At 44.5% G+C, this 6,414-nt stretch overlaps 1 protein-coding gene across 5 annotated transcripts in view; it reads right to left on the reverse strand.

Annotated features, from left to right (window-relative positions):
* The window catches only part of LOC106743841 (nuclear receptor coactivator 3-like), a 124,062-nt gene that overhangs the window by 63,100 nt on the left and 54,548 nt on the right, over positions 1-6,414 (reverse strand). The window lies entirely within an intron of this gene.

The raw sequence follows: 6,414 nt of genomic DNA on the forward strand, positions 1-6,414 counted from the left end.
CGCGTCATCTTCATCCTCCTCATCGTCGCGGGTACAATAATTACCGGTTTGCCTTAACGAGCCGCCTGTACGCGGGCCCGCGGTCGCGCGTATCAATATTTGTGTAGGTGGAGGCACTTACTGCCGCGGGAACGGCATTGTTCGCGTGTCGTAGAACCGGCTGTGTCGTTTGTTTAACACGCGGCCGGACGGAGGAGAGAACCCGTCAATTTCGCCGACTTCGACATTGGCAGCGCCGGTAAAAGTGACTCGCAGCGTTATCGAATCACTTTCGCGAATACTCACTCCTCCGCGGACTCTTCGCATTTTCACCGTGTATTTAGCGCTCGAACGCGCCGGCGCTACCTTGATTGAAACATCGCCCGGGAATAACGTCGTAGCCTGCGAAATATCGAGTGTCCCCTCGTCTCTCATAGAATTTCGATCGTCAACAGTTGTTGCAACGTTAAAAACATTGACGCGAACGGCGCAACACACGCGCTTGTTGAAATATTTAGCGGACTTTTGTATCACCGATGAGAAAAAAGTATTTATTGAAAAAAGTTCTTTTATTTAAATAATGCTCTTTTAATATTGATTAAACGTCACTTAACGACGTGACATCGAGAATGGACCGTAGTCGTGAATCGGATTGCGAAAATTTCTTGGAACAGAGATTTTTTTAATTTCCGCGCTTTCCACGATATTTATTATTCAGCGTTGCTATCCAGTCACCGGAACAAAAAAAAAATGAAATGGTAAATGTTTCTTGACGGAAAAAGTGACTCTCAGACATCAAAATAGCGACCAAATGTGACATTTTTTGTCGAATTCTGAAAGTAATCAAGGCCATTTAAGCAAAAAAATAACATTCTTTCCAATATTTATTTCTTTGGATAATTTAACATATAGCGAGTTTTAAATTCATAACATTGAGAATATCAGAATTTATTTTTAGGAAATATTTACTCGGCAGAAACATCGAAATTTAAGACCGTTGAATTTCTTCAATGGAAATGAACATTACATAATTCTACTAATTACTCTCTTAAATTTAGAGTCATTTTATATTTACATTTAGTAATTCACCTACAAATTAAATACTGCATTTAATTATTTATTACAAGCTATTAAAATATATTTAAGTCAAGAAAATACTTGATTTAAGAGGCCGATAAACACGTGATTAAGTTAACTCGATTCCAGCACTTTTTACACTTGCGCGCCTCATTAAAACAAGAGCGACGGACAAGAGACGCCTGTCGTCCACGTCGTGTTACGCGCGCGCTCTCTTCGGTTGGACGCAAACGAAACCGGATGGCATAAAATAAGGATGAGGCGGAATCGTTACGCGCGTCGGCCGTTATATTACAATACGCATATGCCGCGCTGTGTTGCACACATTGTCGTATCGGCGCGTAAGAATGCGCGAACACTTTCTCTCATGAATCTCGCCCCGGCGCACAAGGAGCCGCGCCGAATGTCCGAGTTGCGAAACTCGCCGAATTGCACAGCCATCCGAGGACGTGTGATTTATAGCGCTCCTACGTAATTGTTTAATCGCTCGATTAATTTTCCCGTCGTGGTGAGCGCACGTGGCGCTACTTGGATCTAGGCGTTTACGAGCTAAAACGCGCCCGTCGTAAAACAAAACTCGTGCGAAACACTACTGGAGAATCGATTTCATCGTAACTTTCACGAGCGGCGTCGCCAATCCGTTCAAACAATCGCTCTCCTCGCGAGATGTTCATTTAAAAAAAAGTTAATTATCACAAAAAACAAATTACCACAAATATTGATTTTTTAATTATTAGACCTCATCTCTTTCGTTACTGCTCATTCGGAAAATCGGATGAGAGAAAGAGAGAGGAGGGGGGAAAAAAAAAGAAGATAGAGAGAGTTTCTCGAAGAAAATCGCTTATCGATCCTGAAGTAATCATCATAATTTGGTATCGATACAATTTGCAGTATGTTAAAAGCGATTTAAAGCGAAAGCGTTAAAGATCGGGTGTAATTTATGTCTCCTCCGCGGCCGAGCAGATAAGAAGAGGACCGGCCCGTCGCGGTTGATTTTCCATTTCTTTCGAACGCGTCGCGACGCCGACCGCCGCGCTCTTCCTCTTCCTCGGTTTCACCACCGAGCTGTTGTCCCAGCCGGCCGTAAAGTCACAGTCGAACGGAGAAATAATTGATTCTGCCATTCTCGTACGATTTGCAGCGCGTAACCCGGCCCGCCGCGGGTGTTTGCGATCGAGAAAATTGATCACCCCGACGGGACTAATATTTTAGCGAGATGAGATCGAGATGACATCGATCTGCCGAACGATACCGAGTGTCGTGGATAAAAGATCAGATGACAAAATAGCGTAACTCTCGACTAGTTCAAGCGCGATTAACGCGAAAATGATGTATCTTTCGGGCAACGTCAAACGCCGAAAATGAAAAGTCGCACCCGATAATGCAGCCACAACGAGATTTCGCTCGACCCCGATTCGCGCAAATTATTCGAAAGATATTTTAATTCCCACACGCGATAAAATAATTCCTTTCCCGTGTACGCTGTCAGATATGTAATGTACGATCAACGGACGGCTCGTGGAGCCCGATTATCGCATCCGTCCGAAGAAATCGCGCTTGCAAATTTCGGCCCACTGACACTGCGCGCAACGGATAGTTGATGGTGCACAGTCACGTCGAAAGTAGCAAATCTCGCGGAGAAAGAGAGAGAAAGAGACCCTCACAGGTTCATTCATGGAGCCGCTTGCCTCTCGTGTACACACGAGACGACTACCCATACGAACGCCCACTACTATATCTATCCTTCTCTCTCTCTCTCTCTCTTTCCTTCTCAGCATGTATACACGACGCATTCGCATTCTCCGCCGCATCGATACCGCCGCGATGCCGAAGTAGGTAACTCGATTTTACTATCTACTCGAGTTTGCGTAACACTCGCGGAACCGGCGCGCGCTCGCCGATAATCGTGAAATCATCGTGGATGGTGGCTATCCGCTAAAACGTCGTCGTCGTCGAGAATCGCGATAGCTTCCGCGGATGTTTGTGCTTCGCGTGTAAACGATGACGTATCGACAGATCGCAACGAGTATATCCGCCGCGATGAATCTCATTACGCGCCGGTACGGATGTCGTACAGTCGTACAGAGGCGCATCGTTTCATCCGGCGATGACGATAAATCCACCCCCCTCCCCTCCCTGCACCTTTTCAATCGCGTGTACGAATGTACCTGTTTTCTCGTCGCGCGTTTCTTATCTCTTCATCGTGTCGTGGAATTGCAAGAGATATGGAATTGAGTGAGATGGTTGTGTTGCGCGCATTTTGTGCGGCGCACCGATCGGACGAAGGTTCAATTAGACCGAGCGAGAGGCGACGTTTACCCGCCGATTTCCACGTCCCTTACCCGCGATTAGCGTCTTGTTTGCGATGACGTCGCGAGCGCAGAAACGCGGCCGTGTGAAATACGCGGCAAAATATTTTGCGTTAAAAATGCCCCGCTGAGATTTCGTCTTACTTTAACACGGGGAATGTGTGAAAAAGTACACGTCCGGTCACCGGAACAAAAAAAGTGTAATAGTGACCGCTTCTTGATAGGAGAGGTAACAAAAAGACGGTAACTAAGGCTATTTAATCTGGGAATACTCACCTGGGGTCATTTCGACTCCAATTAAAAGTCGTTATTATTAATAAAATATAGCATATTACCAAATGCTTTATGATTTATTATTATTTAGACACATAAATATAGATTCACTCGCTACTTTTTGAAAAAAATAAGGAGAAACCAAGAAGATATTTCAGAAACGGAATAAGCACATCAAATATTTATGATCATTCACGTAAAAAAAAAAATAAATAAAAATAAATAAAAAAAAGATCCTCAGTCGACTTTTTATGGCTTCTTTTTATGATTGCTTTCGCGCCATTCAAATCGGCGAAACGTTCGACTGGAGAGAAAAGTCGTTAATTATAATAAAAATTAACTTTCGCTTGCGAGCGCACAATTAACAACGCGGTCGATAAATGGCGACGATTATTACCGACGTACCTTCGATATATTGGGTGTCATGACAATAATATGGGCGAAAGACACGCTAAGTGAAATTGAATCCGTATCAATCTATCGAACTAACCTGGTATCAATCCTCGAAACGGGTCTCGGCTTTCGCATCGACGCGTCGCTTCGCAAGAAACGTCACGACTTCGCAATTACGCGACGATGATACACGCTGCGCGCGCGGCTCAATCGTAAAATTATCTCTCTCGACAAGCGGGAAATTTCGATCTTGCAAACGTTAACCACGTCGCTTGTCATGGGGTCAGCTTCTCGGCGAGATATTGCCTCGTCTCCGAGGCTGAGACACCACGTATATGAAATCAACGACGATACGCGTACGCGTTTGACGTGCCAAGACTCGGGATCGATACTCGGAGGGACTCGCGGGCTCTTCGGGTGGGAGAGAACCTTCCTCTCTCTCTCTCTCTCTCTCTCTTTCTCTCTCGTTCGTTCCCACTGCGACTAGAGAGGAGGACTCGAGGGATCGCAGATAAGAAGGACGGGTGATGAGAAAACCGCACGAAGGAAAAAAATTCAGCTCGCGAAAATTTGCAGCCGAGCGAGTCTCGCGAGACGCTAAAAATGACGAAAGATTTTCGTTCGTCATTACTTTGATGTGAAAATAATTCCATAAGATCCTAACGTGTGAATTTGTGTAATTATACGATGGTATGATAATAGTAATATTTTAGTAGACACATCGAAATAACAGTCTTGTATTCTTTGGAGATACGTGTCGAGTAAATTCGAAAGCCAGATTCCAAATTCATATTATTCAGAGATTTCGGAGCGTACGCGAAGGTTTCGGAATATACAAGACGCCGCCCCAGTTTTAGATGTCGAAATGTCAAGAGTGTATTCTCGAAGTACGAGTTGTCCTGAATATGAAATATGGCAAACACTAATGCTAGGATCGTCTCGGCTTTATTAAAAAAAATTATCGTCGTTTATTTCTTGCTGGAGATAGAACTAGAAAGTGAGTGAGTGAAAGAGAGAAAGGGAGGGAGGGAGGGAGGGAGGGAAGGAGAGAGAGAGAGAAAGGCCAGTTAAGCCAACGTTGAAGTTAATTAACATTGGATTAAACCAGATATATAACCGGATAATAAAGGAAAACTTTGTCTCGGACAATTCTAATTATCTTTTTTGTTCACGTGGAAACTCTCTTTAGTGTTACAGTACTCGCACGAATGATCGCCGCTGCGGAACACGGCAGTTACCCAGGACAGGTAAGAGCGAGGATAGGGACGAAATGGAGTGAATAAAAAAGAGCGGGGGGACGGAGGGGGGAGAAAAAGAGAAGGAAGAAAAACAAACGAGAAAAAGGGGGCCAGCACGGACTCTCGTTATAAATTACGATGCATTTCGGATCGCCGGCCGTGCGAGAGCTTTTCACCGCGCCAGATAAACGCGTGTTTCATTAAACGAGACGCATTTATCGGGCCGCGTCGTGCGCATGTTCGCAATTAATATCGGCATATTGTGCTCGCTGGCACGCGGATAAATTGCAACAGCGGGGATAATCGAAGTGCGCCCTCGTGGGCGTTTAACGCGCGCGTGTTTCGGGACTCGAAGAGTCGCGCCGCCGATCCGCCGAGACTTCGACGTTACACGCGGGTGACTCTCGATCGGGGCGGAAATATTGCGATTCTAACGCGCAAAGTGTATCTCATCCAATTGATCGAGACACTTGTCACTTAAGGTAGTTGTATTGCTGAGTGCCGTATTTTTAGTGGCGCACCAAGGGGACCATTCATAAATTTACCACTTATCAAGGAAAAAATTACGTTCCTACACATTTATTTTATTACCTAAATAATAAATGTTAACTTCGAACGAAGTTGAGATAGATATATAATATTACAAATACGAAAACATTATTTTTTAGTTTACGTGTAAAAAGTATTATCTTTAGTTGCGTATACCTTATATGCTGAATAGTCAATCTACTTTTAATTGCCTTAATAATTAGGTCATATTTTTAAATCTCTATATGGTGAAAGTTTCAACGAATTCTTAAAAAACTTATTTTATTACCACAACTATCTTAACTGCCTTTTGCCCGCACAAGCTATTCTTCAAACGATTTTGTTTTTCGCCGTTGACACGACGAGGACGCGTATAATTTTATGAAGATGATAAAAATTTTATTCGCGTCCATGTCTTTTTCCACCTCGTCCGGGAAGAAACGGCTCGACCTCGAGATCTTACGTCTACAGGAAGACGAGGAGAGAACAGAGGGAAGGAGCGTCCGAGAGTTCCCCGAACCCCAACGTCGTTCTCGTCGCTGACGACGTTAAAATTAAAATCCGGTCGATGTGCAACAGCTGCCTCGAGAAAGAGAAAGGACGGGGGGGGGGGGGGG

The sequence above is a fragment of the Dinoponera quadriceps genome, unplaced genomic scaffold (assembly GCF_001313825.1).
Source record: "Dinoponera quadriceps isolate SergipeBrazil2010 unplaced genomic scaffold, ASM131382v1 scaffold1153, whole genome shotgun sequence".
NCBI classification, from domain to species: Eukaryota; Metazoa; Arthropoda; class Insecta; order Hymenoptera; family Formicidae; genus Dinoponera; species Dinoponera quadriceps.